We start from the raw sequence: 25065 nt of genomic DNA on the forward strand, positions 1-25065 counted from the left end.
GCTGGCTATCGACTGGTTTACTTCACCACTGATGAGAATTTCTCTCGGAATTCTGCTAATTTCGTGCTATAGCTTTGGTAGTAAATTTGGATAAAAATAAACAATATGGTTACATAATTTTTATTGCAGATTTGGCTGAAATTACTACAGGAGATTGGTGAAGCAATCGCAAATAGACACATGGGAGGAAAGCGTGTTAAAATGCTAGCTTTAACAAGTTAAGATGACATACTAATTGTTGTGTAAACAATTGCTAACACTGTTAACTAAAAATGGACAAATTGCAGCCTTGAGCATCCAATGCCTTAAAAGCATTCTGCTCTCATAAAATGAAAATTATTCTTCACCACTACTCAATATTGAACCAAAGGATGCATAATTAAGGATGTATATCATTTTTCTTTGTCTTACAATGCAAATACATTAGTCTGGACATGCTGCACAGCAAGATATGAGCACATTTAATACCCAATACAAATCTGAATTTAGCCTTAACATCATTAATGAGAAATCATCTTCTACTTCCAGTTAAAATATCATCGGAACATAAATTTATGATGCCAGAATAGGAAGAATTTTGCATAAAATATCTGTTCTCATTCTACCCAGCTACAAAAATGTGTGGAAATAAGGGAAAAATTCTGGCAGGCATAAAACTATCTCCCTACTGTCAGTACATATCATATCTAATTACTTTCCTACTTCTGCCTAAAGCTGCATCATAATCAGGAGGGAACCACACACATCAGTTAGGTGCAACATTGATTAAACTCATTTTGCCTATTTAAAAATACATATCTATCATCATGAGTTTTTGAGGAATGAGTTCTGAATATGAAGTACCAACAAACATAAACAGACTCACAAAAAATAATGTCAGTACATCTTTGCCAAAATGTGCAACCAGCATCATATTTAACAGTAAGTTATTTAAGGGCTGTCACAGTTCATAAAATTCTGGGGTTTATAACAAGCTTATAAGCAGTAACCAAGGTAACATAACAGAAACATTTCCATTGCATATTAGCTGTAACAGAATTATAATCCATTTCATAGAAAATAGGTTCACAGTTCTCATTGGACAGAGCACAAATGCCCCTCTCCCACTGCTCATGTGATATGTGAGCAATTAGGAAGTTGAGATATAAACTTATTCAGGATAATGATATATTTGTACTGCTATTTTCCCAACACAAATGGGACAGTACATGAGTGGAGAGGTAGTGTTATTTAAAGTCTCTCCAACATTACAACTATGGTTTTAATAAAGAAAACAATTTCTTTCCTGCTGTAGTGGAAGGCAATAGAAAAATATATCAACCAACCAAGCCTCTGCAAGAAACTGACTTCCCTTAAAATCAGTCCTCTGTGGTGAGTCAGAGGACTCATGTATCTACTTGTGTTTTTGCATTGGGGAGAATCGTTTCGTTTCTTGGTAGACTGGCAGTGGTGGAATTTATGGTCAGTACACATTGCTTTGTCAGGTGGCCATCTTATTTTTTGCATGCACGTCCATCTACCTATTACTTTGTGATTTAGTAGATGAGCCACAAAAGATAAAGGCTGATTTTTAACCCTACCCATCCAGGTTTGAAACTACAGTAGATTGGATGTGTTGCCATCGACAATGGTCGCAGCCAGTGGTGCCTCAGTCAGAGACACTACAGTATTCCTATCTGGTGAAGTGAGGTTCAGTGGTGTTTGGTTCACTGGTGGTCAGAGGTGGTTGGGAGAGGTAGGGACATTCAGACAGTGGTTAGAGGGTGTGTGGAACAGGAAGACTGCAGAGGTACAAAAACAGAAATGCTGACAGAACTTAACTGATTAACTCAGCCAGTCAAACAGCATCTAGACTCTGAAATGTTCACTGGTGCTTCTTTCCACAGATGCTACTTGACTGGCTCAGTTCTTCCAGCATTTTGGTTCTTGTTTCAAATTCCAAAATCTGCAATTTTATTTGTTTTCTTTAAGATGAACATGGTGGCGAGTATTTACTGAGTAATTTGTTAACCCTGGAGCCAAATACACTCATGCTCCTGCTCCACAAGCTGTAGTTAAAACACTCACTCCATGGGCTCAGCTCTTCAGATGATGGGCTTCCTGGTTAGAAATGGATTGGCTGTTTAAATGAAACTAACAGTCTCCTTAAAACAGTTTAGTGACCAACTCACTTCCAATTGCCTTCAACAAAACTAAACATGTCCATGCAACGAGTGAGCTTGGCTCTGTTCCAGTATTTTTGCACTCTAACCTCTAACCTGACCCCAACTGTTTTTGAGAAATTATTATTTTCAATTAGCAGTGCCATATGGGGACATTTGCTGTGCATTCCACTTCTGAAATTTGATTCCATTGATTGCAATTGCACAGCTGCTTAAAGCAAATGATTTTCAGCAATTTTGAATGTTGCTTTCTGTTGTCCAACACAGCTTTCATTGTTGCAATCAACAAGTATCCTTGTCACTGATATTAAATACCACACACAGCAAACAGTTTAAAATGGGATTGTAACTTAACAGGCCTGTGATGTCATGCGGCATAATAAAAATTGAAAGCTGAAGTTGGACCAGAATGAATATATTTCTCAAATAAGAAGCTTGAAGTGTCTGTCTGCTCAAAAAGTGTCACTTCTTTCCCACTGAACCTAATTATTTCTAGGGACTTCAATATGCCTAGTGGAAATACTGAAGCAGATATTATGTCTTATGACTATCTCAATGTAATGAGACACAGCATATATTTTCATATTTCAAATAGGTACCCATTGTGCAACTGTGAGATTTACTTCAATATAATCGTTGCAAAGCAGATTTCTAAGATGAAAGCAGAAATGGTTCCACAATGTTTCTTTGTGGATGGGTTCCCAACAAGCCTCACGAATATGTCTCTGGCCTGTTCTCTACCCCACCCATTTGCACAGTGTAATATGTCACAATTTTTCCCAGCTCCAATTGCTTTCATTTATACAGTGTAATATGTCACAGTTTTTCTCAGCTCCAAATCCCAATCCCCCTGACTCCCAGGTAACGGGCACTGAAGATTTTAGTGAAGTGGATGTGAAGTAGGAGAGATGTCCCTTTTTATAAATCGAGGAATGGGGCACAAAAAAAAGTGAAGTTAAGTAGAACTTGCATCAGACATGAGTTAGCCTGCAACTGGATTAGTGTGTCCTGTTCTAGACTTCATACTTGTGTAAGAATGTGCAAGTTCTGGGTCCAGTGGGGTTCTGAGGAAATACATTTTTACATGGAAGGTAATTATGATCTGGAACTTGCTGCATGTGAGAATGCTGTAAACAGAATCAATCAAGAGGGAGATGCATACACACTTGAGGGAAAATAATTTTTAGGGCTATGGGAAGAGTTAGGGAATGCGATTGATCAAATTGCTCTTCAGGGAACAAGCAGATATTCTTCATGGATCAAATATCTTCATCCTGTGCTGTAACATCTCTACAACTTCCCTGAATTCCAAAGGGACCTAGATGAACTTCAGACAATTTCTCAAAAAGAAAAGTTGGAGCAGGTAACCATGGAGGTCAATGCTGGGAAAAAATGTGAGAGAACCTGGATGCAAGGTTGCAAGGCATTCAATGATCTTTTTGACACTGCTTGTAATCTAGGGGATAACATGCAAGCAGAAATCTGTTCCTAGTCGGTCACCAAGCTTGAGTGGGCTGCAGCTAAGGTAGATGTCACAGAGTAAAGAGGCACAGTGGTTCTTGTTCCATAAATGGGGACTTTGATGAGATAAATGGCAGAAGGCAACTGAGGAGTTTGCACAACAAATGCATGCTGCATTGACAGAGCTGGCCAAAAGGTAACACAAAATGTAGAATTCCATACTTAGGAACGTCATTGGAGAGGAAGGAGGCAAGGGTTAATGAGAAAAACAGATGAAAAAAGAAAGGGAGAGATATAGAGAGAGAGATAGAGTGAGATAGAGATAGAGAGAGAGAGCGAAATAAGGGGGGAGGCAAAGGTGAAGATTATGGGAAGATATTAAAGGGATAAGGAAAGTCTCACAGACAGATTTAAACTCAATAAGAATTTGAACTCACATTATTAGAAGGTATAAAAACAAAGGATTTTTTATTCGACCATTCAAAGGTAAAGCAAAAACATTTTCAATACAACTATTCAAAACTATTGGTATTCCATTATTCCTTAACAGTGCAATTACAATTAAAATTAACTTATTTTTTAATTGCTTGATTAATTCTGATAAATGTTTTTAATTGCTTTCTCTTTTCTCTCCATATTGAGAAGCATAATTCTTTAAAAACCCATGCTGATAACAGCAGGATCCCTTTTAATTTATTTTGCTTTGCTATTTTCCAGGGCTGAAGTGAATTCCATTGAAAATTGTTTTCTTGCTGTTGTGGTTGTATTGAGTGATGCTATCATTGTCTGTACAGTATTTTATAATGGAATATTCCGTATGAATGATTCACTCTGAATTGCATTGGTATGTGTTTGCAAGATATTGTGTAGTATGATAGTGATGCCATATCATATATTTATAATAACCATACATTTTGCAGTCCATTTGATTCATTGGCTGTACTCTTAAATATTAACATAGATTGAGAATGATTACAAGACATCATTTCATTGATAGATTCAGATGTCACAAACCCTATCTTGAAAATGAATATAGATTGCTGAAATTATTTCATGAAGTTGTCATTTTAGAATGTTTTTGGACTATTTTCCTTTCTGATGTTGCCCACAGTTGGTGCCATAAAAGCTATTGAGGACTAAAAACTCCCTATAGGTTTTCTTTTGACTTATTCATATTTTTTTGGTGTGTGTGAGTTGCTGGGATGTTAAACATTTATTACCCAGTCTTCATATTGAACCCCTTCAGTCCTGCTGGATAAAGTACACCCACCATGTTGTTTGGTAAGGAGCTCTGGGATGTAGACCCAGAGAAGATGAAGAAGTAGTCATTTATTTCCAAGTCAGGAGGAACCTGCATATAATGCTTTTCCCACGTCTCGACTGCCCTTGACCTTCTCGGAGGTTGAGGTCATGGATTTGGTGTTAGTGCATGGTAACATTCCTATTAAAGAATTTAAGATATGACTAATTATTGAAGGCATACAGGAACTTAATCACAAGAGTATGCTGTAAAATGGAGTCTTGACCTCAAATCTACCTCATTATGCCCTTGCACCTTATCGTCTACCTGCACTGCATTTTCTCTGTAACAGTAACACATTTTTCTGCATTCTGTTATTGTTTTTCTATTGTACTACCTCAGTGCACTGATGTGATAAAATTATCTGTATGGATGGCATGCAAAACAAAGTTTTTCACTGTACCTTGTTACATGTTACAGTAATAAACCAATTTACCAATTCAAATTAATACTATATTCATGTGATGTAGAAGTTATAATAATTTTTGCTGTCACTTTCTAATTCTAGATTATAATATTAAGAAAATCCAAAAGCAGAATCAATAATAGAACAATTTTTTCCTCGGATAAGCTGGCTGTAAGGTTTACAGAGATGCACAGGAGATATACTGTCTTCATTCCAAAGTCAAAGTCGAGTTTATTGACATATGCACAAGTACATGTGTGAACAGATGCAATGAAAGTCTTGCAGCAGCATCACAGGCACATAGCATTATATAAGCAGTATTCACAAAAAAAAATTAGATGTAAATTATACACAATTTTACAAGAAAAATGAACACAATTAGAACAAAATAAGTCAATTTTAGTGCAAAGTGATCAGTGTGGTCAGTGTTATTAAACTGTAGTGTGATTAGGGTTTGCCAGTTGATTCAGAAACCGAATGGTCCTTACATTGTTCTCTGTGTTTCAAGTTCAAAACCTTGTCTGAATTCCATTCCGTAGAGAGACCAGTTGAGTCTCTGTGCTTGCTTGATGCTCGCTGTGATCACAGATGAAATCTTAACATCTTCACCCAATGTCCAAGGAACAAAAATGAAAAAACTAGAGCATGTCCAAAGGTGCCACTAATGCTAATGGAATGTGAAGATGAAGTGACAGGAGCCCACTGTGCATGTAATTATTCTTTAAGGATTTGGCTTCATATGAGTATTTCATACAGTTATAGAGCCATGCGGCACAGAAATGGGTCTGTCAGTCCATCACGTCCATGCCATCCTTCTGCCCATCAATACTAATCCCACTTGTCTGCATTAGAACTGTATTCTTCTATGCCTTGTCTATGTAAGTGTCTATCTAAATGTCTCCTGAACATAGTAATTGTGTCTGAATCCACCACATCTCTGATAGTGTATTCCAGATGTCAACCGCTCTCTGTGTTAAATACTCACCTCCATCCCCTTTAAAACTGCTTCCTGTCATTTTAAACCTATGTTTTTAACCAATTCAAATCAAGGCAAGCCAATGCAGGCCTGTTGTAACTAACCCGAGGGCAGATAAAAACCGTACTGCATAATGGAATAAAAAAAGGAATTATTTTCACTCCAATGACATTTCATTCACTTTGCTTGAATGATGCAGAATTATCCAACAGATTGGAGGAAGTTGTCAAATGAAGCATTCTTAAGAATGTAGTTTTGATAAAGCTCAAATGATTAGCACAGATAATATAATCACCAAAATACCCTGTCCTGGAGGGAACAAATCAGACTGAAGTCAACAGTGACTTCCTGTACTTTAATAAAGCAAAGCAGTAAATTTTGAATGCATGGTTGACAGACTGGAATCAATCAAGACTCATTCTGTTGGAAATTCCAATGGAAAGATCAGCCAACATCAAACGTGAACAAGTTATAATCACCTGACTGTTGTTCACATATTGATACTATCGTGTAAAAATGTCTGCATGTCTTTCAGTTGGCCACCCATTCATATTTATTTCCTAAATATTTTTTATTTCACAGGCAGAGATAGTCTCTGAATCAAATTAGTTTCCAGACTGTAATCCAATCCAAAACCTCATTATTTGTGCATTTTTTTCAGGTTTTCTTGTTGTTAAATAAGAAACCCATCTGCTTCTTAAAATCCCTCAAATTTTCTTGTTAGGATTAAATTTACAATACTCCTGATATCAGTAACACTTTGTGTGTTGACCCAGTGAAGTGCTGGACATGGATCAATGCCAAAGTCATAAACCATCACTGCCAAATGCACGGGAGAATAGACATTGTGTACAATAAGTATAAATCCAGTGCCAGCATACTTCAGCTGAGTGGTAACAGTATCGGTTGAGTAAATAATGTTTTACAATAGTGTTCAGCTTTATAATGGACTTGAGCTTAACACCCAAAGCCTGGGTATTAAATGTGACTTCAGTTATGTGAGGGGTAAGCTACTTCCATTCACATCACTGGTTTTTGCTTTTTAAAACCACGTTAATATCTGAATCACAGCAGTCAAGAAAAGCAAAATCTTATTGACAGCATTTAAGAGCAAAAGCCAAAATTCACTGGTGTATAATTCTCTTTAAAGTCATAGTTTTAATGCATGAAATTGATGTCAAACCTATCAGTGCTCCATACCAGGCTATTAGATCACTGCAAATAAGCTGGCATAACTAATAATAACTTTCAGTCTCACTCATGGTTTCATTTCCACATAGGCTAGAACTTCACTGAAACCCCTTCATTGAATTAATGTTAAAACAGCCTTGAACATTCAGATAAATAGATCTTTGAACACAAATGAGACTTCACAACTACATCCAACTTAATTTTCGAGCTTTGCTGAATGTTTGTTACTCTCTGCTCAATTAGGTGTCTTGCTTACATGTAGCATGTCCCAGAATCTGGGGATATTTTGTTAACATCCATCTTTGCTCAGCCAACAGAAGGAAAGATGATACAGTATATTTCTTAATTTTCCTTTTCACCTGCTGATCTATTCCTGTTACACTTTCCAAAGGCTGTTATGTGTCAGGATTTTTAAAATTATAAATGTCTAATAATAGGGAGCATGCATTTAAGATGAAAGGGGGAAAGTGTGGGGCAAGTTTTTTTTTTAAACACAGAGAGTGATGGGTGCCTGGAACACACTGCCAGGGGTGGTGGTGGAGATAGATATGATAGAGGCATTTAAGAGGTTCTTAGATAGCAATATGAATATGCAGAGAATGGAGGGACGTGGACCATGTGCTGACAGAAGGGATTAGGTGTCAGTAGCTTAATTAGTTTAGCACAACATTGTGGGCTGAAGGGCCTGTTCCTGTGCTGTATTGTTCTATGCTCTAAGTTCTACTCTTCCATATGATACAATACTAATATTTTTCATTTGGCCAAGTTGAAAAGGAATGAGGTGAACAAAATTAAAGTGATCCATATGCCACTGAATCCTTGTGATCACAAGGTGATCACTGTAACTATAACATATGTGGCTAATGTAATATTGGGTTTAAGAATTATAGCCTGTGAACAACTGCTCCCTTCAGTAGAATTGGACAGACTGAGTTGCCTGCCTGGAAGCAAGGATCACTGCAAACATTTTATTCTCCTCAATTCGAATTATTCTATTTCAATATCATGGAAAGAGAACATGGTATCAGAAGTGCTGCTTCAGGAAACTAAGACGTTTAGACTCTGTGCCTGAATCTAAATACTGTAAACCAGGTGGGACTCTTTGCAATTAAGAGTACACATGTGATTCATTTGAGATAGTGCACAATGGAACACATAGTAATGTCTGAACCTTTGCATTTCCAGTCAAGTAAATTGAAGGTTGGAAGAGAAAACTTTAAATTATAAATTAAGCTGGCTGTAACAGATAAACTGAAACAGACATGAATCAAGATAATTTTTTTTATCCGATTTGTCACAAGGGAAGATAACTGTAACATTCAATAAAGCCCTCAAATGAGACCCTTGGGAATGCATTAGGTGCATTTCAAGCATACTACAACTTGCCTGGAAATGAGGCAATTGACCTTCACCAATTCTTTCCTCGTGAGCAGGAGCAGGGAGGATTTGCTGACAGAGCTAAGATTCTGGAATTTCACAGATTTGAAGGACTCACTTATCAGATTGTTGGTGGAATCTAAGAGACTTGCAGAAGGGACTGGCTTCTACATAGTACCAGAAAAGTGCTGACAGATGTTCAAAGTTGCAGAGCTACCCGATGCCAGACTGTAAATGTTGGATGTCCAATGGAAGGACAGACATGTGGCAAGGTGCAATACAAATTCAGAACAGGGAGGTGCACATCAAGGTTGCTTAGATATTACAGACATTGTGGATGGCAACATGAACAGCTCTAAAAGAGGCGCCCCGTGTAAGGAAAAATAGTATTTGCATCGTGGAACAGAACACCATTTCTATAAATAGTGTTCAATGAAGTGGACATTGGAAGTACATGAAGTGGATGGCATGAGCCGTAATGTGTCAGAATACCATTTGAACACGAAATACCTGTTATCAAATGAGGTCAATTCTAAGGAAGGGACACCATCTAGATGTGTATAAGACAAAATATGGTTACAAAGGAAACCGGCAACATTTCAACTTGACACAAAACTATATGCAATGTCCTCCTGAAGCAAGCCATCAACCTTGAGGTTGTGAAGTTAAAATCAACAAGTCAAAAGTCATTGATGTATAAAGAAGACTTCACTGAAGATTGCCAGGAGATGCTCCCTGAAGATAGTAAATCCTAAGAAGTGAGAGGGGTTTGATATGGACATAATAGACCAGAAAGGTACAACCTCCTTACTGAGAAGCAATGTAGTACAACAGATAGGAATGGTAAAGGTACACAGGACAGGGTCATAAATATTGCATCAATAGAAGGATTCACTTCCACTGTGGAACTCACAGGTTCAGATACAGATTTTTGGGGGGGGATCTGAAAGGCTTATCCAAGTCAGCATACACCACCATGGCATATCCCAGTGGTTCTAAAGGACAAACTTGAAAGTGAGTTGGATACTGAGCAAGGTATGGATAAAAGCCCTAGTATCCAGCTCAGGGTGTGTTGAGGAATCAAGCTGCTAACTGAGAATATAATGGATGCAAGGGATTTTAATGGAGCTCAGAGGTGCCAGTACCTTCTGAAAATGATAAAGAATTGAGATTGTTGACCTAGAAGAATGTGTAATGGTAGACACTGGACATTTGACAAATGAATTAATTGTGCAATGACAGTGAAACCTGTGTTACACAATTTCAGAGAAAAGGAGTTGGTACAGTGTGGGGATCTTGGAGCAAAAACCTTGCAAGAGGGTCAACTAATGATAAGCACACACATCTGTGACTAAAGCAGATGCACTGCATGCATATGGAAGAGCTCCATCTGCAGTCTTTGTTCTGGACAACTTTCACCAGTACACATTTGGGATAACTGTATATCTGGAGAGTGATCACAAGCCACTCAAGATCATTGCAATTGAACTCCATAATCCACTAAAGAGGTACAGAGGATGCTTATGAGAATGCAAGCATACAATGTGAGGAATCAATACCGTTCAGGCAAATGCACACATGTTGCTGATGTTGCTGGCACATTTAGCTGAGCTTATCTCAAAGACACAAGCACACCAAGAATATTGAGTGTGAGACAATCAACTTGGTGAGACATATTCCAATCACTCATTGTTCTAGGAGATTGAAGAGGCTACCTGATAATGTTGTCTGCAATATATTTATTACAAACAACATTGCGTGTGTGTGTGTGTGTGTGTGTGTGTGTATAAATGATTTGGGTAAAAATGTAGGTGGGCTGATTAGCAAGTTTGCAAATGACACAAAAATTAGTGGGATTGTGAACAGTGAGAAAGGTTATCAAAGGATCCAGCAAGACCGAGATCAGATGGAAATTTGGGTGGAAACATGGCAGATGGAGTTTAATCCAGACGTGCGTTAGGTTGCATCTTGCGAGGTCAAATGCAAGAGGAAAGCATACAGCAAATGGCAGGACCCTGAAAAGTATTAATGTACAAAGGAATCTTGGGTGCAAGTCCATAGCTCCATAATACACAAGTGCTTAGGGTGTTAAAGAAGGCATACAGTATGCTTGCCTTCATCAGTCAGGGCAATGTGTATAAAAGTTGGCACATCATGTTGCAGTTGTATAAACTTTTGGTCAGGCCATTTCTGGAGTATTGTATGCAGTTGTTATTGCCACTGGGAGCAGGTGTAGAAGAGGTTCACCAGGATGTTGCCCGGATTGAAGTGGATGAGCTATAAGGAGAGGTTGGACAAACTTGGACTGTTTTCTCTGGAACATCAGAGGCGGAGGGGTAACCTGAAAGAATTGTATGAACTTTTGAGAGGCATAGATAAGGTAGATCATCAGAGTCTTCTTTCCCCGAGGGTGGAAAGGTCAAATACTAGAGGACATAGGTTTAAGGTGAGGGAGGAGAGTTTAAAGGAGATGTGCAAGGCAAGCTGTTTTCTTCTTCCCCACATGCTACCAGAGAAGGTGGTAGAAGCAGATACAATAGCAACATTTAAAAGGCATTCAGACAGACACATTAACAGGCAGCAATGGAGAGGTATGGAGCATGTGTGGGCAGATGGGATTAATTAGGTTGGCATTATGGTTGGCACAGATAATGTGGGCCAAAGGGCCTGTTCCTGTGCTGTACTGTTCGGTATTCCAATGTCACTGCCTGAAATGTGTGATTCAAACCAAATAGAAAGAGACTCAGTATTATGTTGCATCTGCTCCCAGAGCCTACTTCTCCATGAGAAATAATCTGGGTCCTCGAGGTGATCTGATTTTCAGAGGCAAAAGAGTAACTTTTCCCCAAACAATGAAGGTCTGCTATGGTCAAACACCTTTGCTCAGAATCAGAATTAGATTTATTATCATTGACATATGTCATGAAATTTGTTGTTTTATGGCAGCAATACAGTGCAAGAAATAAAGACGTAAGAATTACTGTAAGTCACATAAATAAATAATGTCAACGTGGAATATCGAGGTAGTGTTCATGGACTGTTCAGAAATAAACTGTTCCTGAAATGTTAACTGTGGATCTTCAGGCTCCTGTACCTCCTCCCTGGTGGTAATAAGATGAAGAGGGCATGTCCTGGGTGATTAAGTTCTTTAATGAGGCACCGCCTCTTGAAAATCTCCACAATGACAGGGAGAGTTGTGCCTGTGGTGGATCTGGCTGAGTTTACAACCCTTTGCAGCCTCCTTCGATTCTGCACGTTGGAGCCTCCATACCAGGCAGTGATGCAACCCGTCAGAATGCTCTCCACAGTACATCTCTAGAAATTTGCAAGAGTCTTTGGTGACATTTCAAATTTGAGAAGGAGAAGCTGATAACTGGTGTATCAATATTTCAGTGGAACAAAGGAAATTACAGTGGCATGAGAGAGGAGCTGGCCCAAATTGATTGGAAGAGTAAGCTAGCTGGAGGGACGGCACAACAGAAATGGATAGAATTTCTACAGGAAATAAGGAAAATGCAGGATAGATATATTCCAAGAAAAAAAAGGTTTTGAATGGAAAAAAGGCACAAATGTGGATAACGAGAGCGGTTAAGGCTAAAATAAGAGCAAAAGGAAGAGCAAGAATTAGTGGGAAAAAAGAAGACTGGGAAACTTTTAAAAATCTGCAGAAAGAAACTAAGGAGGTCATTAGGAAGGAAAAGATGAATTATGAAAGGAAGTTGGCAGATAACATTCGAAAGGATACTAATGTAACGGTTGCTACCGCAGAATAAAACAAGACTCTACTCGGAGGATCGCCAAACAGAACTGGTTTATTTTCCCGCCTTGCGCGGGCCCTTTAAGGGAGAATGATCCCGCCCAAAACAACCGGCAATGACGTAAGTCCTACGTCATCAGGACTTTCCCGCGTGCGGGTTCTCCCTGTCGCTCGGAAAGACGAGGCCCGCCGCCATCTTGGGCCTCGTCGCTCCGATGCTGCGCGACCCGACTGCCGAGCCGGTTCGCCCGACTAGACGGTGAGTCGCCACACAACCCCCCCCAGAACCGGCGATACAGTCCCCAAGGTCCGTGGGCTGTGCCAGCTGCCGCTTAGGGGGGCGGCCTCTGCGTCGCGGCGTGGCAAGCTTGACAGGCTGTTGCAGATCCAAATGGGCCGGTTTGAGGCGGTCCACCGTGAAAACCTGTTCCCTGCCTCCAATGTCCAAAATAAAAGTGGATCCGTTATTCCGTATGACTCGGAACGGTCCCTCATATGGTCGTTGCAATGGCACCCGAGGTGTGCTCCTGCGAACGAAAACAAACTTACAGTCCCATAGTTCCTTGGGCTGGCAGGATGGGGCTAGACCGTGCCGTGAGGTGGGAATCGGGGCCAAGATGCCAAGCTTCTCGCGCAGTCTTTGTAGGACTGCTGGGGGTTGTTCCCCTTGGTCCCGAAGGGCAGGTATGAAATCCCCGGGGACAACTAGTGGCGCCCCGTATACAAGCTCAGCTGACGAAGTGCGGAGGTCTTCTTTGGGGGGCTGTTCGAGGAAGGCCTGTTCGAACATCAGGCATGGCTTGTGTCGCTTGGCCAATGCCAGCATCTCATTCATTAGGGCGGATGGGGATCTGTCCCCCAGGCCATCCAGATGAAGCAGGCGGACGGCACGCTCATGACGGGAGAGGCCGAAGGTCCGGATCAAAAGGTCTTTGAAAGCCGGGTACTTATCTCCCTCCGGAGGCGACTGGATGAAGTCTCCAACCTGGGCGGCTGTCTCCTGGTCCAGAGAGCTAACCACATGGTAGTACTTCGTGGAGTCGGAGGTGATCTGCCGAAGCTGGAATTGCACTTCGGCCTGGTCAAACCAGACGCTGGGCCGAAGTGTCCAAAAGGTGGGCAGCTTGAGGGCCACTGCGTTGGCTACTGCGCTGTCGTCCATTTCGCGGGTCCAAAAGCCGTTTGGACCGTCGGGGTCACCAATGTAGCGGTTGCTACTGCGGAATAAAACAAGACGCTACTCGGAGGATTGCCAAACAGAACTGGTTTATTTTCCCACCTTGCGCGGGCCCTTTAAGGGAGAATGTTCCCGCCCAAAACAACCGGCAATGATGTAAGTCCTACGTCATCAGGACTTTCCCGCGCGCGGGTTCTCCCCATCGCTCGGAAAGACGAGGCCTGCCGCCATCTTGGGCCTCGTCGCTCCGATGCCGCGCGACCCGACTGCCGAGCCGGTTCGCCCGACTAGACGGTGAGTAGCCACACTAAGAGTTTTTTTAAAATATATGAAGAGTAAAAGAGAGACATGGGTTGATATAGGACCAGTCGATAACGGTGCGGGAGAGATTATAATGGATGATAAAGAGATGGCAGAGGAACTAAATGAGTATTTTGCATCAGTCTTCACTATGGAGGACATCAGCAATATACCGGGTAGTCAGGGGTCTCAAGGAATGGAACTGAGTTCAGTTAAGATTACTAGAGAGAAGGTGCTGGGAAAGCTAAATGGACTAAAGACAGATAAGTCTCCAGGACCAGATGAGGTGCATCCCCGGGTTCTGAAGGAGGTGGCTTTAGAGATTGCGGAAGCCCTGGTGATAATTTTCCAGGAATCGACAGACTCCGGCATGGTTCCGGAGGACTGGAGGTCACAAATGTAGTACTGCTGTATAAGAAAGGTGGGAGGCATCATAAAGGAAATTACAGACCTATTAGTCTGACATCGATGGTGGGAAAGTTATTAGAATTGATCCTCAAGGACGAGGTTATGGAATACCTAGAAGTGTAAGGCAATAGGTCCAAGCCAGCATGGTTTCGTGAAGGGGAGATCCTGCCTGACCAACCTATTGGAGTTTTTTGAGGGAATCTCAGGTAGGGTGGATAAAGGAGAAGCTGTAGATGTTGTGTATTTAGACTTTCAAAAGGCCTTCAACAAGGTGCCGCGCAAGAGGCTGATTAATAAGATGAGAGGTCATGGAATTACAGGTAGGAAAATAGAATGGGTGGAGCATTGGCTGGTTGGCAGAAAGCAAAGGGTGGGAATAAAAGGATCCTGTTCTGGTTGGCTACTGGTTACTAGTGGTGTTCCGCAAGTGTCGGTGTTGGGGCCGCTTCTTTTTACTTTGTACATTAACGATTTGGATGATGGAGTAAATGGTTTTGTGGCTAAGTTTGCAGATGACACCAAGATAGGTGGAGGAATAGGGAGTATTAAGGAGACAGGAAGGTTGCAGAGAGACCTAGATAGTTTAGGAGAATGGGCAAGGAAATGACAGATGAGATTCAATGTTGAGAAATGTGCCGTTGTACACTTTGGAAACAGAAATAAACGGGCAGATTATTATCTAGAAGGGGAGAAAATTCAAAGTACAGAAGTACAAAGGGACTTGGGGGTTCTCGTGCAGCATACCCTAAAGGTTAACCACCAGGTCGGATCGGCAGTAAAGAAAGTGAATGCTATGTTGGCACTCATTTTGAGAGGTATAGTGTATAATAGTAGGGAGGTGTTGATGAGGCTCTACGGGGCACTAGTGAGGCCTCATTTGGAATACTGTGTGCAGTTTTGGGTCCCATATCTGAGGAAGGATGTGCTGATGTTGGAGAGGGTTCAGAGGAGGTTTACGAGGATGATTCCAGGAATGAAAGGGCTTACGTATGATGAGCGTTTGTCGGCTCTTGGACTGTACTCACTGGAGTACAGAAGAATGACAGGGGACCTCATAGAAACATTTAGAATGTTGAAAGGACTGGACAGAGTAGATGTGGCCAAGCTGTTTCCCTTGGTGTGTGAGTCCAGGACCAGAGGGCACAATCTTAGAATTAGAGGGTACAGGTTTAAAACAGAGATGAGGAGAAATTCCTTTAGACAGAGGGTAGTGAATTTATGGAATTCTTTGCCACATACAGCAGTGGGGGCCCAATTATTGGAGGTGTTTAAGGAGGAGATAGATAGTTATCTAATTAGTCAAGGTATCAAGGGATATGGGGATAAGGCCAGAAATTGGGGCTGGAAAGGAATAGTGTTCTTCTTCCTTTTTCTTTCTTTTTTTTCCTGTAGCTCATGGAGCAGACTTTTTTCCCCATTTCTCATTTCTTTTTACTTTTTCTTTTTCCCTTTCTTTTCCTTGGAGCAGACTCGAAGGGCCGAATGGCCTACTTCTGCTCCCTTGTCTTGTGATCTTGTGACATACTAAATCTTCTCAAACTCCTAATGAAGTACAGCCACTGGGCCCAAGATAGATCCTTTGAGATGTTGATGCCCAGGTAGTCGTGGCCAAGTGGTTAAGGCGATGAACTAGAAATACATTGGGCTTTCCCCTCACAGGTGCGAATCCTGCCGACTATGGGAGCAGCGGGTCCAGCCAGAGTAACTGATGCAACTTAAGGGCGGCACGATAGTGTAGCAGTTAGCGCGATGCTATTACAGGGCCAGCGATCGGGGTTTGATTCCTGTCGCTGCCTGTAAGGAGTTTGTACGTTCTCCCGTGTCTGCGTGGGTTTCCTCCGGGTGCTCCGGTTTCCTCCCACATTCTAAAGACATACGGGTAGGTTAATTTGGGGTTTAAGAAATGGGCGGCGCAGACTCGTTGGGCCGGAAGGGCCTGTTACCACGCTGTAAATAAAATTTTAAAAAAAATTAAAATTGAAAACAATTTATTTTAAATTTAAAAATGTTAATTTAAAACTTGAAGCTGCTCACCCTTTCCACCACTGACCCCTCAATGAGAACTGGTGTGTGTTCTTCTGACTTCCCCTTCCTGAAGCCCACAATCAATTCCTTGGTCTTGCTGACATTGAGTGCAAGGTTCTTGTTGTGACACCGCCAACCAGCTGATCGATCTCACGCTTGTACACCTCCTCAGCGCCATCTGACTTAAACTTAGTGCTCATCACACTTATTGTTGGTTGTTTGCCTCCATGGAGTGAGAGCATGTACTTATTGGTCAGAGGTGAACAGGATGATCATGGACTCTGCTGGACAGGAAGACCTGCAGATCTCCAGAAAGGAACCAACAAAGGAAATGCTTTTATCAGAGTTACACTGGATGGAAATGGGCCCTTTGGCCAACTGAGTCCATGCCGACCATCAAGGACCCATTTTATTCTCCCCACATTCCTGTCGAATTCTCCCACAATCCATCATTCACCTACAAATAAGGAGAAACTTGCAGTGGCCAATTTATCTACTGACCTGCATGTTTTTGGCATAGCACCCAGAGAAAACACATCATCACAAGAAGAACATGCAAACTCTGCTCAAGATTGGACCAGGTCCCCGGAGCTGTGAGGCAACTAACTCTACTAGTTGTACCATTATGTGACTTTTGTGGCATATATGAATGTTAGTGTACCTTTAAGGATTGTAAGTATTATGTGGTATGATTGACTGTACTGTGAATGTACACAGTACTGTAGAACCATAGAACACTGCAGGACAGAAAACAGGCCATTCTGCCCTTCTAGTCTGTGCCGAAACTTTATTCCACTTGTCCCATTGGGCTGCACCCAGTACATAACCCTCCAGACCTCGCCCATCCATGCATCTATCCAATTTATTCTTAAAACTTGAGAGTGAGCCTGCATTTACCACGCCAGGTGGCAGCTCAGTCCACACTCCCACCACTGTGTCAGCTTATTTTCTATTAATTCAAAAATAAAATAATTCAATTGCTGAAAATCTGAAATACAAAATGCAAATGCTGGAATACTCAGCAGGTCGTGCAGCATTTGTCGGGAGAGAAACTGAGTTACAATGAGCAAACAGGATGAAGATAGTTCAATCAAAGGAGGGAGGGGAGACCCAGTCCTGTACAGAGACACAGAGTCACCCTAATGTATTTTATCATCTGGCATGTAACTTTACCATAGATCTGTGACTTATTGAAATTATAGTAAGGCAAGATGCAAGATGGACTGAGCAAGTCAATCCTTTACTAACTTGATGCCTTAATAACTCCTTTAAAGTCAAGATTTGTTGGCTGTTAGCAGCTGATAAGCGTGATACTAGTTTGAGCTGAATTCTTACATACTCAAGGACAAGGGGAATCTAGAGACATGTCAAGCAGGATTTGAAGCCTGTGGTTACCAGAGGTGAGTGGGCAGGGGTATGTAGTCTAATCTATTTTAGTTAGAGTTCAAAGGGATACTGAGGAGACAGCTGCTAATAGCCAACAGAGTTTGGCTTCAAAGGAATTATGAAGGGACTGCTGTCAGGAAAGGGTGACTTGCTCAATCACCAGACGATATTTGTGGGTTAACCAGCAAATCAGAGATTGCAGCAGGAAAGAATAACCAGGTTCGACACCAGAAGTCATACAACACTAGATTATTAGGGGATTAAGCCTTAGATGTCTGTGGGTGTGAAGGGTTAAGCTCGCAATTTAGAAAGAGAGAATAAGAGGTTATCACGTCAGCCATTATGCTAAATTATTGTAATCTCTGCATTTAAGTAAAGGTAATCCATCACAGAATAAGAAATTCTGGTGGGTTGTCACTTATTAAATCCTTGTGTCAGACCCTCATTGTTCAATCCTATCCTGTTGTGAATGCAGGTACGTATGGGTAAGAGACCCATCCTACACTTCTAACAGTTGTAACTAAGGAGCTCGCCGTCATTGTGATAGAAACCAACCGTTTTGCTACCTCTAATGTTCCCAGTTTTCCCTTTATCCATCATCCAAAGCATTCCAAAGCCTCCATCTTTCTCTCCCCCCAAAACATTTCTGATTTTTTTTTCCAATCAACTCTCTGGACTTATCTTATCAATGAGACCTCCTGACAACCCCACCGCCTCCCAATTTCTGATCTCGTAATCCCGATTTACACTAAACACTGCCATACAATATCACATTTTGCCTCCCGTGCTCCCTGATATGATTAATACTTTCTTCTCATGTGACGTTACTTGTCTCGAATAAAACCATCATCATCAAAAGTAAACCTTAACACAAACAATCCTTGTAAACTATCACAGCAATGCCACCTCACATTCATCTCCCAAGCTCTTCAATATGTTACTATCTTCCACTTCACTTCATGCCTCACTGCTCTGTGGCTTGAACCATCTTTGGCCCTGTAATCCTTTGAGAATTTTATTCCATTAAGATGGGCCTCTTTGTTGTGTGAAATCGTTCTTTTAACTGTCTTAAGGATCAAGGACTCTGGACTCAAGCTTTGTAGACCAAAACTAGTTTAATCGCAAAGGCAAACACGGGACAGAATGGATGGGAACAGACACACGCTCACTCACAGGATACCACGAACACGAGAGGGAAGTTGCATCTGGGGTAACATACACTCACACACACAAGCACACAGTAACAATGTACAGCTTCAGGATATAACACTTCAATGCCCGTCCCGCACCAACATTGGTCCTTAATGCTCCCTGAGTCTGAGTGAAACGCTCCCTGACCATGTAGTGATGCACTCTTACTAATGATCTCTGCAGCGTTTTCTCACTACTCCTGGGGTCATCGAAAGAGAGGAAGGGCTAGTGGATGCAGCCCTTCTTGTGGTGTTATGAGGCTGGGTGGAGCCTCACTGTTGAGGTTTAAACGAGCCAATGGTGTGGGAGTCAAAGACAAAGGTTCCTGCCACAGCCAATGGTCAAGCAGATTCAGAGACAAGGGGTACTGGTCAGGCAAGTTCAGAGTGGTCAGGCAGGTTCAGATGCAAAAAGTACTCTCACACCTGAGGGGTGGGTGGAGCCGCACCTTGATTGACAGTAGAATCACTTCCGATCAGAGGAGCAATGCTGTCCTCTGGTCAGCAGGGGTCAGTGTCGTTACTGTCACGTGGCAGCCATGTGGATTTCTCACAACACTCTTACGTCACCTTCACTGTCACCTTACAATTTAAGATTTGATAAAAAGGTACATTCATAGCAATCTTTTCTCAGGTTAGAAGAAGACAACTTAAGTGAAGAAATGGGTTTCGATGAATGGAGGAGAAACTGCCTTTAATGCAAGAAACCTGTGAGAGAAACAGGAATATCTGCATGTTTCTTGTGTTGGAGATAGCTATAGAATTAGGAAGGAGCAACCAATGAGGTGATTCTAATATGACGGTCATATTGAAATTGAACCAAGGCATAGATGGGAATCAATGTAAGTTAGCAAGCACAAGGGAGTCCCAAAGGATAGGAAATTGATAGCAGGGTTTTGGATGAACAGGATTTCGTGCAGCAAGCTGCAGATTCAAATATGGATTAGTGTTTCCATGCAACAGATGGGGTGAGGAAGCGGCAGAGCTGGGCAAGAATACAAAGAGGAATGTAGGCAATGCTTACAATGGAGAGACTAGGTGTAAGTCTGTGTTGAATAGGTCCAAAATTTCCAGGAATCTGGTTCAAACCATGACATTGGCTGGCGAGTAAGATAGAATTAGTAATATGGGAACACGGTTGGTAATTGGTTTATTATAATCTCATGTGGCCAAGGAAAATGTTTACTGTGAGGACATTGTGGTGCAATTTACCTCCAATTTAATTCACCCTATCAAGGTGAAAATCAGCCACAAGTTTACATTATCTATATTGTGGCAAAAGACTGTTGAAAAAGAATCAAACTACATGTTTGAGCAGACCACAGATATCTAACATAACCACATTAGAAAACTTGTGTTTCTAATTATTTCTCCCATTATACTTGGTGATTATTGGAATTGGAGAACTTTCAAAAGGTAAATATAACATAAGCTTTATTAGATTAATTGAAGTTTTTGTTCACAATATAAAATGAGTGAAGAAAAAGGAAAACATTTATTAATGTAAATAAAATCTTAAGATGTTAATAACACACCAAAGAATTTATTGGTATTGACCTCTCTTTTGAAACAAAATATACAAGAATGATAGAGAAGAATGAAATGTGTACTTTTATGGAAAGAGACTTGAGTGCATGTGAAAGAGGTTTAATTATTGCAATCAAGAACGACAATCCTTTCACCAGAAGCATAGTGGAACTTTAAACCACTTTGTTGGCAATATGTCTTTAATAACAAGTAAAGATGGAATGGATTAAAAGTATCTCACCAAGAAGAGCATTTCTGTATCCACCAATTAATCTTTGAAACCATTTTGGGTTAAATGACCTGGATAATGGAATTGAATAGGTGCCTTCTCAGTGCCTGCGATGTAGCTGTCTTTCTTTATCCTTCAAACTGTATGTTCATTTCTATATAATTGGTTTCAATCTGTCAGTATGTTTGCAATTGCTACATTTTGAAAAATACTTCATGATTCATGCAAGTTTGACTGTGCAGTGGATTTAATTCCTTTCAAAATGCATTGTGCTTACAGACCATTAGACAGTTCTTTTTCTCAGGAACTAATTTCAGGTCATTAGTCAGAAAGAGCACATTCTTATCACTTACTGCCCAGGCTGCATGAAGGTGGTTGGCTTCTACAATGACTTAGTCGCATACCAAAAGCAGTTGCATTGATTAACTTATGTGATGAACCATCAGTTAATTTCAATCACTTTTGTCAAAAGCAATTAACTAAGTTCTTGCCTGACCAATCGTGCCCCAAATGTTTTGATTAATCCTGAACTGGGAACTTGTGATTCCTTTATTTCTTTTTGCATCATACTATCTGGAGGTGCTAAATGAAGTCAGAGAAAGCCTCCACCAGAAGGACAATGGTGAAAATATGCACCTCATCATCTTCTCAAGGGCAAATAGGGATGGGTGATATATTTTTCCTTGCCAACAATGCACATGTCACCCCCAAGAAAAAAGAATGTAAAGAATTGAAAATACTTTCCTGGCAAGTACAGCACCTCCAGTGGACAAAGGCAGGAAGTAAAATAGTCCAATGCTAATCTAAAATGACAGCTTTATGAGATAATTTCAAGCCTGTATACTCATTTAAGAGATCACATTTACAACATCTTAATCTATTATTGAAAAGATTGACTTTTAATCATACTCAGAGCCTGGCTTTTTGAGAAATATAGCCAATGAATCAATGGAATTGCAGAATATTTGGTTATTTGAATATATTGTATGACAATGTTATCAAGCTATGCAATAAACTGCTATTTTGAGTGATTGTAATCGTATTGTTATCCAAAGCTTTCAGATTCCTGTCATCCACTGCACATAGTGAATCAAAAAACTGCAGATGTTGGAAATCTAAAAAGAAGAAAGTGCTGGAAACACTCAGAAAGTTAGGCAGCATCTGTAGAAAGAAAAAACAGTGTTAATGTTTCAGGTCAGAGACCCATCATCAGAACTGGTAAAGAGAAATAAAAGAGGCAAATTTTAAGTTGCAGAGACAGTGGTGGGTGGAATAGATAGGACAAAGGGAATATTTGCAATAGAATAGATGGAAGGATAATGTTTCTCCTAACCTGGATATCTAGAATAAGGGACCAACATTAACAACATGAGGAATTAATCAACGAGAGAAAAGATTGTTTTATTGGAAGGATAGCAAATTTTGGAATTCTCAATTCAGGATGGCTGCGATGGTTTAGTCACTGAGTATACTCAAGACAGATTGATAGGTTTTTGAATGCTGGAGTAATCAAGGGATATGGGGTTAGTACAGGGAAGTGCCACTAATTAAAAGATAATCTAGCTCCAAGAGGAAGCTACATTGTTTGCATGTTTACCACCAGACTCCCAAAACAGCCACAGTGTGACTTTATCATGAGGACAGAAGAAACACTTCAAGGATGTTCTCTGAGTCTTCTTGTAAAAATGTAACATCCCAGTTGACCATCGAAATCCCTGGCCTATAACCAATCAAAATGGAGAAGAATCATTTGGGAAGACAAAGATCCTGAATGGGAGCAAACAGAAGCTTACTAAAAACAGCAGAAGGAGATTAGCACCTTCCATATTACCCACCTACTTGCACCTGTGGCAGAGTCTATAGGTCCCACACTGAACTCTATCAACTGTCTCAGAATCCAGAGAACTGTAATGCAAACGTATTCTCAACTCCAAGAGACCAACCAAGAGGAAGAAATCTGAGGGCCAGATAAGAAGTGCCCCCTCTTCAGATCAATCACCTTGTTACCCAAAGTTTTCAAATTCCTGTCATCCACTACACATAGTGAATCAAAAAACTGCAGATGCTGGAAATCTAAAATAGAATTAGAAAGTGCTGGGAACACTCAGAAGGTTAGGCAGCATCTGTGGAAAGAAAAAAACACTGCTAGATTATCTTGGCCACTGGACTCAATGGTGAATCCAGTTCTGGAGTAGAAAGTTAGGTACTGGTGCCTATGAACTTGAGTCTTTTAGACTTTTCAGTGAGTAGATGCAATAGTTCAATACATTCAGTGTTTTATATGTTGTTTGGGTAAAAACGTTTAAAAAAACATGTGTACCTTTTGCTGTGCTTTGGACACATTGATGTATCAATCCCCACTGATAGTTGAGTGCCTTCTTGATCATTGAAGGATATTTGGTTTGAAGCTCCATCTTGTTTACTTGTCTTGTTAAACAGTAAACTTGAGAAGAAGCTAGTGAACTGACCTGTACGATTAGTTTGCAAGACAAGTTTTTCACTGTACCTTGGTACAAGTGACAATAATAAACCAATACCAATACTGATACTGAGTGTTGTGTGTGCAAGAAATTGCTGAAAGCTCCAATAATTGCACAATAGAGTACAGGAAGGTGATATTCCCAGATGTGAAGTTGTGCTGCGAGTTGGGAATACTAAGCCTTCTGTTTCATTAAAGGAATTGTAAGACCACTTTTCAAAACCAGGGGATTTGCAGTGCTGACTGTTCAAGTGTCCACTTGCAAGATCTGTATGTGTTTACTTTACTGCAGGGCAGTAAGTAAATCAAATGCTACAATGGTAGTGAGATACTTGGGTGGAAGGTGTTCATGTTGGAAGTGTCTGCAGAGGCCAACATAAGGTGAAGTGGAGACATTAAGATACACAGCCGAGCCCCAAGAGAATCTGAAATGCAGGTGAGATGAAGCAAGAGATCAGGTATCACAAGCAGAACATGATGAGCAGTCCTTGATAAGCAGTTTGGCTCTGGAATATGGAGAAACAGTAATCTTCTGAGCAATGGAAGTCTTCACAGTCTTCAGTAGCAATCAGTTCAGAAGCAGACTCTGATATTACAAGGTAGCTAGTTCAAAAAAATGTGCTTTTGCTGGATTGAGGGAAAGATGTAATATGGCCATTTCAATTGTCAGATAGTGCTGCAGTGATGGAAGAGATCTGAGAAAAGGGCCTGTTGTCTTCAACACTTCATCTGTACATGGAGCTGTTTAGCAACCTGAACCAGGCTCAGAATGAACTCAGTCTTTTGACAAAAGATTGCTTTGTTTTGTTGAGGCTACTTAAAATGTCCAAACATAGTATTCATGATGTTACCTCATGTTTAAAGGTACTGATATTAGCTAAGTACATCAAAACTCTGCTGTGATATGAAAGGCTGAGAACTGTGATGCCTGAGTTTCATGAATTGGAAACCTTCCAGTGAGATAAGATCAGAGGGAATGACTTTCAAGCTTTAAAAGGGTCAACAACATAAATGAAAGATCACAGGAAGTTGAAGAGAGTTGTGATGTGAGGTAAAATATGTGAGGGCAAAACTATTTAAGTTAGAATTTACTACTATTGCTTTTATGACATTTGAGAATACTTTGTAAACAATATATAATTGCAATTACTGCAGGAATTAATGAGGTACTGGTCAATATTAACCATTTGAGTTAAAATTTATGTTAAATATATGTAATAAAGTCATGGTTATGTCTAGTTAAAGTAACTTGAGTACAAGATGGGCAATTTGGTTTGTGAAAATGATATTGTAGAAGTTATTTATTGGGTTCATTGGTATCAGGGACACACAAAGTTGACTTATTAATGAATGGAAAGAAGTAAAAAGGATGTTAAGCTAAATTTATTGTTAACCCTGTATACCTGTGTTTTGTAAGTGATTAGTTAACGGCATAGTTTTTGTGTTTTAAGTATATAGTCAATTAATAAAAATAATTTAAAATTTGTAGATAATGTTGTCATGTGTTTGTTACTTTTTAAGAGGAAAACAATGCAGTATATACCATGTGTATGCCTTTAAGATCTATGTATGGCATCTGGTATGACACTGGATACTGCTATATCAAACACTGCTGTTAGTTGAGTATCATTAGCCCTCAATAAAGGATATTTAGTTCAAAGCTATATCTTGTTTACTTGTCTTTTTGAATGGGAATATATTGAAGGACACTGAA

The sequence above is a fragment of the Pristis pectinata genome, chromosome 11 (assembly GCF_009764475.1).
Source record: "Pristis pectinata isolate sPriPec2 chromosome 11, sPriPec2.1.pri, whole genome shotgun sequence".
Classification (NCBI taxonomy): Eukaryota; Metazoa; Chordata; class Chondrichthyes; order Rhinopristiformes; family Pristidae; genus Pristis; species Pristis pectinata.